The sequence below is a fragment of the Leopardus geoffroyi genome, chromosome B2 (genome assembly GCF_018350155.1).
Source record: "Leopardus geoffroyi isolate Oge1 chromosome B2, O.geoffroyi_Oge1_pat1.0, whole genome shotgun sequence".
Classification (NCBI taxonomy): Eukaryota; Metazoa; Chordata; class Mammalia; order Carnivora; family Felidae; genus Leopardus; species Leopardus geoffroyi.
In genome coordinates, this window is record NC_059332.1 from 28607730 (window position 1) to 28618344 (window position 10615).

The following is a 10615-nucleotide window of genomic DNA, read 5'->3' on the forward strand; positions in this document are numbered from 1 at the left end:
CCACGGTATAATGACAGTAAGCAAAGGGAGGTAAGATGGAGCTTACCATTTGGACCAGCTTTCCCCTGATATATTTATTTAAAGTTTGTTTATGTACTTAAGTAATATCTACACCCAATGTGGGGCTCAAACTCAAGACCCTGAGGCCAAGAATCATATGCTCTACCAATTGAGCCAGTAAAGCACCCCAATTTTTTTTTAATTCACACCCTCTGCCTTACTTTGTTAGATTTGGAGAAGAGAAGTTTCAGCCAGGACAGGAAAGCAGGAGCCAAGTATTTGGAGGATGTTGTGATGAGAAAGGCTCTGCTAGGCACAGATGACTCACCTTTAGATGAGCAGGTAACTCAGCACATAGAGCATGTGAGTCCAAGTCACTGTAGCAAGTCTATCTTGCTGACCTCACCTGGGGCCCTGGGCCCATTAAAGATATTCCATAGGTGGAGACCAGCTTGCCTCACCCCCTCTCAGAGGCTGCTGGGACTGTGGAAATGTGGTCACAGCCTGCATTTCTCCAAGGGAGGTATGGGGAAGAGTGTCCTGTGTCCTGTGGACCTTCTCTTAGAGTTATCTGCTATCTTTCCTCTTATCCTCAATAGCCTCCAAAGCAGCTAAAACCAGAGGTGAGAGAAGCTGGCAGTGAAAGAGCAAGTTAAATTCCACCAAGTGGTGTGCTGGTAAAACACATGGTTTACAACAGGCTGGAAGTGGAAGAGGAGAGGAAACCCTGATTTGTAGTGCTTACTGATTCCTGTGGTGTAAACACTCCTGCCACGGTTAGCTTCAAGCTGCAACATGATGCCACAGAAGTGGAGTTGGGATAATGTGTTCAATAACACATGGTTGTGTGGCATTGTATTTCCACCATACACATACAAAATATGAAATAATGCCCAAAGCAGAGATAATAGTATATTGTAGTCAAATAATTTAGAAGTAATGAGTATTTTGGGGCTTTGTTACCTTTGTGTTTAGTATAATTTATCATATATTTATACAGTTTAATTTCTAATAATGGCTTTATTTGATGACCACTGAAAAGTAGACACTCAGCTGTTGATAGCTAGCTTGAGCCAGCTCCAGTACCTCACAGCCATGGCTGTGGTACAGGGAAGGAGGCAAAAGGTGTGTCAGTGATGCTCAGCATGTCAATGTAGGCATACCATTCAGTCACCTTCCTCCTTCTGTGCCCCTCACCGTCACAAAGTTCTGTACTCAGGGACTATTTCTCAGGGCAGAGGGAACACAAGGGCTCTGACTCACAGGAAACCCCACTTTGCAGTCACCTCTTTTTTCTCCCTGTAAGGAAGCAGCAGTGACACTAGGGGACATGCAAACATGCACCTGAGGAAGCAGATCTGGGAGTTTTTTGGTTTCTGTTCAGCCTCACATGTTGCGAGAGATCCCACATGTTGGCTTCCAGATTGTGAGGCCTCCCAGGTCTTGGGTCTGAATGTTCAGCTCTGCCCAAGCCTTTGCCCAATAACCCTAGGACAGGCCTCCCAGCAGCCACTCAACTACTGCCACTCAGCTCTGCACTCTTTTATCTCACTCAAGCTCTTGTCCCTCTCTGTAGCTGACTTTGCCTTCTCTACAGGCCCTATAGTCATCCCCTCATGCTCACTCTATGCAGGCTGCAGCTCCCCTCTCCCCTTCTGCCCCACAGAAGCTCCCAGTCTTTCAGTTGTGAGGGACTTCCTAACTGGGTAGTAGATACCAGAGTCACCATCATGGGAAGCCATACAGCTGAGAAATCCTGCAGACTTCCATAGGTTCCCAATGCCTCTCTCTTTCCTAGGAGGAGAGCTGACATCCAGACATCTGGCAGAGACTCAGAGCAGAAGAGTGGTGGCAGCAGAAGGAAAAAACAAGAATCCCTTCAATTGGGGGACATGTTAACCAGCTGGCAAGACCAGGGGAGTGGCTCCTGGTTCAGGATTCAACCATCCCCACAAGGCCAACTATAGCCTGAGAGGCAGTGGCCCCAGGGATGTAGAGCTCTGTGGGAGCCCATGCTGCTGGCACCAGGAGAGCCACAAAAACTCAGTTGTCAGATGAGTAAAGGTTTGTTTTTCCCCTGACCAGAGGTTTTGCTTCTGTTGCTGGTGTCGTGTTCTAATTGCAAAGCAGTTATTCATCATTGTGGACTGGTGGGGACTTTTTCTGGGCTTACCAGGAATAGACTGGCCAGGGTTCTTGCACTTGTCCAGGTCTATAGCAAAATATGGCCCTGGGAGAGCCTTATTTGTCCTGTGCCTAGGAAAAGTAAGCAAAGTGCATATAATTTCATACCAACTGTGTGCTATCCCCTTCACAAACACCATTAAACCCTCTCATGAATCCTCCTTGAACTTCGATGTCCACAGATGGGCTGACATGTGGAGCAGAGCCTGCCAGAATCTTAACCATCACTGGTAGTTGTTAGATCTCTCCAACCTTGTGCCAATGGAAAATGCTTGGAAGTTCCTTAGAACTCGCTACATGAAATTGATGTGAGGCTTAAGTTTGCCTTTGAAGGTCCTTGCTTCTGCCCCAAAACTTGCTCCCAATGTGCCTCTCCATTCCATACTCCACTCTCTTTTCCTCTTTGGCCATGTCCATCCTTCAGGGGGCAATATTTCTCTCTAGCATCTCTTGGGCAGAAACTTCTGTCCAGAATGCTCAGGATCCACCAAATTCTCACTCAAATTCTCTGGTCCCACAAATCTCTTTCCATTCTCAAAGTAGTTGCACTAACCAGCTGAGTTTTTCTTCTTCATTTCCAATGGGGCCTTTGAGGGCTGATTGTCTTTACCCTAAAGATTAGGTGGCAAACTGACCTGCCTGAAGAAAGAATATGGAATTAGGGAGTAGGAAGGGTGTTCCTCTCCTCCTCATGCCCTACCCACCCACTGTGGCCCATGCCCATGTTTGAGGAGAGGGGCCAATATGCAAAGAGCCCTGCTCAGGCCAACAGTGAAACCATTTTCCCTGATACATGAGTCCTTCCTCCTCACCCAAAGTTTCTCAAATAGGAAATAACTCTCCTAAGAAATATCCTTCCCTGTTAACCCATTTTGGTCATTGTGGAGATGAAAGTTGTGAGCTAGAGCCCATGTTCCAGTTGCAAGGAAGCACAGAGATCCACAAGGTAGATGGCCTTTTATAGAAGAAAAGGAGACAAATGACTGGAAAGGCCCATTAATGCCCATCATAGCTGAGGGAAAAGTTAACACAGAGAACACCACTCACTCTGCTTCCTCTCCCACTTTTTCTTCAAAAGTAGAAGATAGACTAATATTTGTATCTAACCCTAAACGTTTTTTTTTAAGTTTAATGTTGTCTATGATGACTGAGATCCTAAATGTCAGAAAACTTTGTGCCTTGCTGTTTGTTAATATAATGGGAAGCAGCCCACTTAGCTGCATTACAGGAATCACTGAAGCACTGGGCAGGAGTGATGTGATAACCAAATCACACAGTGGTGAGTAAGACCTGGGGCGAGATGGCCCAAGCAACACAGGGACAGGAATGACTGAAATGTTTGCATGCTTCTTAATTTAATGTCCCAGCTTTAAAGTTTGCATTTCTTGGTCTTTCTGCCAGGAAAAGGCTCTAACATGTCATTTATAGAGAAATGTTTTAGCAACATGAAAAAAAAACCATAAGTCAGTACATGAGACTAACCAAGGGCATTTAGTTTATGTTTCTTATCCAGAAGAAAGGCAGCACTGGAGAAGCCCTGGGCTGAACCACACTTCTCAACAAGACTGAAATTACACAAAGAGATCCAGCCAAGTTTAAAAGAGGGATTTGCTTATTTGCTTGAGGGTTATGGTAGGTCAGAGAAAATGTTTTCTAAAGAGTAAATACTCCCTTCTAGTCTATACAATCTGATCATCAGATGGTGGAAGGTGGAAGGAATTAGCACTCACTCTAGATTCCAGTGGGCAGAGGGTGCTTGGTCATTTGGGGGAGGGGGATAGTAGATTTTCTTTAGAACCTGCTATGTTCCATTTCTTCAAATTTAACACATGAACTGTCTTTAAAAAAATCCTTAAATGCATTACACTATTTCCATTAATATATCATTGCTAATTGAAGTTACACAGTAAAATATGGAAAATTTCCTATGAAGTCAATAATTGATCAAGAAGTTAATTCTTCTTAATTAATTAAATCTGCCATTCATTTGATAAACACTGCCACAAAGCACTATGTCAAGTGCTGTGGAAAGATGGGAAGACAGAAGTATTTGGTGTCTCCCCAAGGAGTGGTGTGCCCCATAGGTAGAGTGAAGAGTGTTTTAGATGGTGCAGTGATGGGTAATTTTATTTCAATCATTATTATTTATTTTAAATGGATATTAGAAAATAGATATACAAGTGCGTCAACTTTGTGTCTTTTACCAATTTTTATTGCTTACAATGATGCTAGACATTTAAATTTTAATTTTTTTTTCAACGTTTATTTATTTTTGGGACAGAGAGAGACAGAGCATGAACGGGGGAGGGGCAGAGAGAGAGGGAGACACAGAATCGGAAACAGGCTCCAGGCTCTGAGCCATCAGCCCAGAGCCTGACGCGGGGCTCGAACTCACGGACCGCGAGATCGTGACCTGGCTGAAGTCGGACGCTCAACCGACTGCGCCACCCAGGCGCCCCATAGACATTTAAATTTTAAAAGTGAGTCCACCTAAAGATTTTAAGAAAATAACAATATTTTAAAATGTATTTTGAGAAGTCACATTTTTAAATAGATATTGAATGAATAAATATTTGCCATAAGTTTTAATTAGGTAATATATAAATAATCATAAAATTTTGAGTGCAGTATGTGACTACTGAAATAAGCTACCTTCTCTAACTCTCAAAGGAGCTTATAATAAATACTGAGCTTAAAATAATAACCAATAGTTCCATAGCACTAACTAATAATATCCCAGACATTATTCTTGACACTTTACCCACTAATCCTGACAATGATCCCATGAAGTAAATGCTGATGTTACAAAGTAAACTAAAAGACAGATTTTTATAGCAGACAAGTAGAGTACCTGGTATAGGATGAGCTGGGGTTATGTTCTTTCCCTGACACTTGTTAATCATGCAACCCTAATATGTTACTTACCTCCTGGCCCTCAGTTTCTCTTTTGGTAAGGTGAGAAATACAACACTTGTCTTCTAGGATTACTTCAAGGATCAAATGAGCAGATACATATTAAAGCATTTAGTACCCAATAAATGGTAATTTAATGAGATTTTAAATGGGGGTTAGCCAGATCTTAAAGCAAAATCTCAAATCCTTGGATTTTCTCTCTTTCTGGATGTCTTGGTGTTCTCTTTGCTTCTAGTCCCTTTCTCCATCTACAGGGATAGGCTCCCATCTGTGGGACTCATCTTGGTGAAAAAAGGCCAAAGGTCTTAGTCTGGGTTTGATGCTGGTAGGAAGCTCACCAATCATGTGAATGGGGTAAACTGTCACCTCTCTGACTACTCAGTCCCTCAACTACAGCTTGGCATCAGAATCAACGTGAGGCTTTGAAATCAGAAAGATCTGGATTAGAATCCTGGCTTTGCTTCTTAGTAGTTGTTCATTAGGCTAGTGCCTTAAGGTTTCTGAGCCTCAGTTTCTTCACTTTAAAAATGGGGATGAAAATAATTCCTTCTCAAGGGTCATCACTGACCACCCCCACCCCTGACTGGTGAAGGTGCCCTGCCCACAGCACCTACATAGCCCATACCATACCTATGCCATCCTTTGACACCCTCAAGGCTAGGATGTTGTCCTGTTGAAGCTGTGTATCCCTGGAAACCAACAGAGGGCCAGGAACATGGTGGATCTTCAGGAGATGTTTGTTGAGTTAATAATTTTTTTTAAGCTCTTCAGAATGTAACAAGTGTTTGAGACAATGTGGAGAAATTGGAACTCTTTTGCATTGTTGGTAGAAATGTGAAACGGTGCAGCTGCTATCGAAAACACATAAAGTCTTCAAAAAATTAAACATAGAATTACCATATGATCTAGCAATTCCAATATCCTAAAAAACTAAAAGTAGGGTCTTGGACAGATATTTGTACCCCCGTGTTCATAGCAGCATCATTTAGAATAGCCAAACATTGGAAGCCACCCAAATGGTCATTCATAGAAAGATGAATGGATAAAGAAAATGTGGTATATACACACAATGCATGTAAAGGAAGGAAGGTCTGACACATGCTACAACATGGATAAACCTTGAGAACATTACGCTAAATGAAATAAGCCAGTCACAAAAGGACAAATATTGTATGATTTCTCTTATATGAGTTACCTAGGGTAGTCAAATTCATAGAGACAGAAAGTAGAATGGGGGTTACCAGAGGCTAGAGGGAGGTAGGAAAGGAGTGAATGTTTAATGAATGCAGAGTTTCAGTTTCATAAGATGAAAGAGTTTTGTGGTGGTGGTTGTACAACAGTGCAACTGTATACTTGAAAATGGTACGTTTTGTTTTTTGTGTATTTGGTCACTATATATATATATATGCCATCCCATAACACCTTCAAGGCTAAGATGTCCTGTTGAAGAGATATATATATATATATATATATATATATACCTTTAACAGGAGAAACAAAAGCAAAATTAAACTATTGAGACTACACCAAAATAAAAAGCTTTGTATAGCAAAGGAAACCATCAACAAAACAAAAAGGCAACCTACTGAATGACAAGGTATTTGCAGGGTGCCTGGGTGTCTCAATTTTGTTAAGTCTGATTCTTGATTTCAGCTCAGGTTGTAATCCCGGGATCATTGTATTGAGCCCTGTGTCAGGCTCTGGGTAGGCATGGAGCCTTCTTGAGACCCTCTCCTATCTCTCTTTCCCTCTGCCCTGCTCTTTATCTCAAATAAATTTTAAAAATAATAAGAGAGAAGATATTTGCAAATGATATATCTGGTAAAAGGTTAATGTCCAAAATATATTTAAAAACGTATACAACTCAACACCAACAAAACAAATATTCCAAATAAAAATGAGCAGAGGAGAGGCACCTGGGTGGCTCAGCCAGTTAAGCAATGGACTCTTGAGTCATGATCTCATGGGGCATGAAATTGAGCCCCAAATTGGGCTCCACGCGTGGAAACTGCTTGGGATTCTCTCACTCCCTCTCTCTCTTCTCCTCCCCTGCTATCTCCTTCTCCCCCCCCCCATCAAAATAAATGAATAAACTTAAAAAAATGGGCAGATTTTTCTAAGAATATAGAGATTTTTCTAAGACATACAGGTGACCAGTAAATGCATGAAAAGATATTCAGTATCTTCATTCATCAGGGAAATGCAAATTAAAAACCACAATGAGATATAATTTTGCACCTCTCAGAATGGCTAAAACCAAAAACACAAGAAATAACAAGGGTTGGTGAGGATGGGGAGAAAAAAGAATACTGGTACACTGTTGGTGGAAATGCAAATTGTGAAGCCACTGTGGAAAACAGTATGGACATTCTTCAAAATATTAAAAATGGAATTACCATATCATCCAATAATTCTACTATTGGATATCTACCCAAAGAAAACAAAAAGACCAATTTGAAGAGATATATGCACACTATGTATATTCCAGTATCATTTACATTACATCAGCCAAGATATGGAAGCAATTCAAATGTCCATAGATAAGATAGATGAATGGATAAAGAAGATGTGATATACATATTAGGATATATATATCACATATACATGATATATATATATATAGGAATATAATGGAATATTATTAAACCATAAAAAAGAATGAAATCTTGCCACTTACAACAACATGGATGGACCTAAAGGGTACAGTGCTAAGTGAAATAAGTCCCAGAAAGACAAACACCATAAGATTTCACTCATATGTGGAATTTAAGAAGCAAAGTAAGTGACCAAACGAAGAAAAAACAAAACCAGACAAACAAAAAACTAGACTCTTAAATACAGAGAACAAACTGGTGGTTGCCAGAAGTTGGTAGAGGGGGAATGGGTGAAATAGATATGGAGGATTAAAAATACACTTACCTTGATGAGTGTTGAGAAATGTATAGAATTGTTGGCGCTTTATATTGTGCACCTGAAACACAACACTGTACATTAACTATACTGGAATGAAGGAATGAATGACTGCATGAGTGAATGAATAAAGTGTTCTTTTCCTTCCTGTTTTCGAGCAACCCCAAGTGTTGCCATTCACATGAAAGTAAACAGTGGAGGCAAAGGCAAAGTGTGGAGCCTAGAGGAGTAAAAGAGGATGGGGGAATGATAGAGGGAAGTCTTCCTAGGGAGGGTGGGGAATGGGGGTGAAAGAGGGCCATAGCTACAGCCAGTAAGCCAAGACAGTGTTCATCTTCAATAGGATAGCTGGGAGGAGCATACCATTCATCTTGGAGAGATGAAGAGTGGGAGAGAAAGGGCATCCAAAAGGAAGTAAAGACAAGAACCCCAGAGAAAGGCAGGGAAGAAAGAGTTCTTTTTCCCTCCCCACAGTCAGGGAGGAGCTTCCTGTGGCAGCAAAGATCCACTCATGTGCTGTGCCTTTCCCCTGGAAAGGCAATGAGTAAGAAAGGAAATACACACACATGTTTAAAGAAACGTACAAACTTAGAAGGAAATATACAAACTTTTCTGCTTTTTTTCCTGATAACAAAATAAGTGATTGAAGAAATTTTGGAAAATATAAAAGAACACACAAGAAAATTAAAAATTGCTACCACTTAAAAAAAATCTCACATTGTTTTGAAACTTGCTTCCTTTTCACTTAACAAAGTAACAAACATTTTTCCATGTCATAAAATACTTGCATGCCATACAAATTTTTATGTGGTTACATAACATTTCATTCTATAGATGGCCAGTCATTTAGCTAATACCCCTTTGGACACTGTTGGACCTATTAGGCAAATCCATGTGAGTTCATACTAAGGGTCAGATGCTGCTCCAAGTACTGGCTATACAATAGCAAACCCAGCTTCTATCTTCAAGGAGTTATGTTAGGGAAGAAAAATTAATAAATAGGCAATTACAATAAAGAATGGTCAGTGTTGTGCTACAGACACAGCAAGTACAAATCTAAGTCTACAGTGAAAGTTTTTAAGAAATATAATTCAAATTTTCTTTAACAATATATTTTTCATTTTAGCTCTTATTCCACAAGGATAATGAAAACTCAATCTCAATTCACTTTGTATCTCTTGAGTGGGCACTAAATTTAGCACTGCTTCTTTAGGGCCCAGGCAGGTGGTAGGGGGAGAAAGTGGAGAGGGCATTCTGGTCCTCAGTGTGGTCTCCACTCAAACACATCCTGGGATGCCCACCATCCAAATGGTCACTGGTCCACACAGGTTACTATGGGGTTCTCCTTCAGTCCTTCCCCTCTGCCATTCCATAACCTATGCTTCATCACTATTCCTTTCAACAGATTTTCTCAAGTTTATTTGTCCCTTAAAGGCTCTTTTTAAGAGGCAGTAGATATTTTTTTTAACTTAAATTCAAGTTGAAATCCTAACATACAGTGTAGTCTTGGTTTCAGGAGAAGAACCCAGTGATACATCTCTTACATATGACACCCAGTGCTTATCCCAAAAAAGTGCCCTCCTTAATGCCCATCACCTATTTAACCCATCCTCCCCACCTCCCCTCTAGCAATGCTCAGTTTGTTCTCTGTATTTAAGAGTCTATGGTTTGCTTCCCTCTCTGTTTTTATATTATTTTTCCTTTCCTTCCCTTATATTCATCTGTTGTGTTTCTCAAATTCCACATATGAGTGAAATCACATTATCTTTTTCTAAATGATTTTTTTACTTAGCATAATGTCTTCTAGATTCATCCACATTGTTACAAATGGCAAGATTTCATTCTTTTTAATTGCAGAGTAGTATTCCATATATATATGGAACACACACACACACACACACACACCACATCTTCTCTATCCATTCATCAGTTGATGGATATTTGGGCTTTTTCCATAATTTGGCTATTGTTGATAGTGCTGCTTTAAACATTGGAGTGCGTGTACCCCTTTGAATCAGCATTTTTGTATCCTCTGGATAAATACCTAGGAGTGCAACTGGTGGGTCATAATGTAGTTCTATTTTTATTTTTTTGAGGAACTTCCATGCTGTTTTCCAGAATAGCTGCACCCCACCAACAGTGCAAAATGGTTCCCTTTTCTCCACATCCTCGCCAACATCTGTTGTTTCTTGAGTTGTTATTTTTAGTCATTCTGACAGGTGTGAGGTGGTATCTCATTGTGGTTTTGTTATTTTTTATCAGGGAGATGCTGAAGTCTATACATTCATTTCTTCTCATTCTTCTTCTTTGATGCTCAATCATCTTTCTCTACTCTGGAGTGGGAGACCAGAAATGGTGAAAGAGTTTATCTTTCTTAAATTCCCAGCTTTCTGAGTCCTATTTTCCCCCCAGAAAGAGTATCTTTAGAAGAAAAATGCCAGAAGTAGACAGGCAAGTTACTTTCTTTCTCCTAATTGCTCAGCAGTAGGCAAAGGGGAGAGTGTACATAGTGGGGGTGCTTTTTTCAATACTCCAACAAGATGATTCTTTACAGATCCAAACAGAAGGTACAAATAAGAAAGCCTCCTGACCTAGTTGTAGGAGGTGA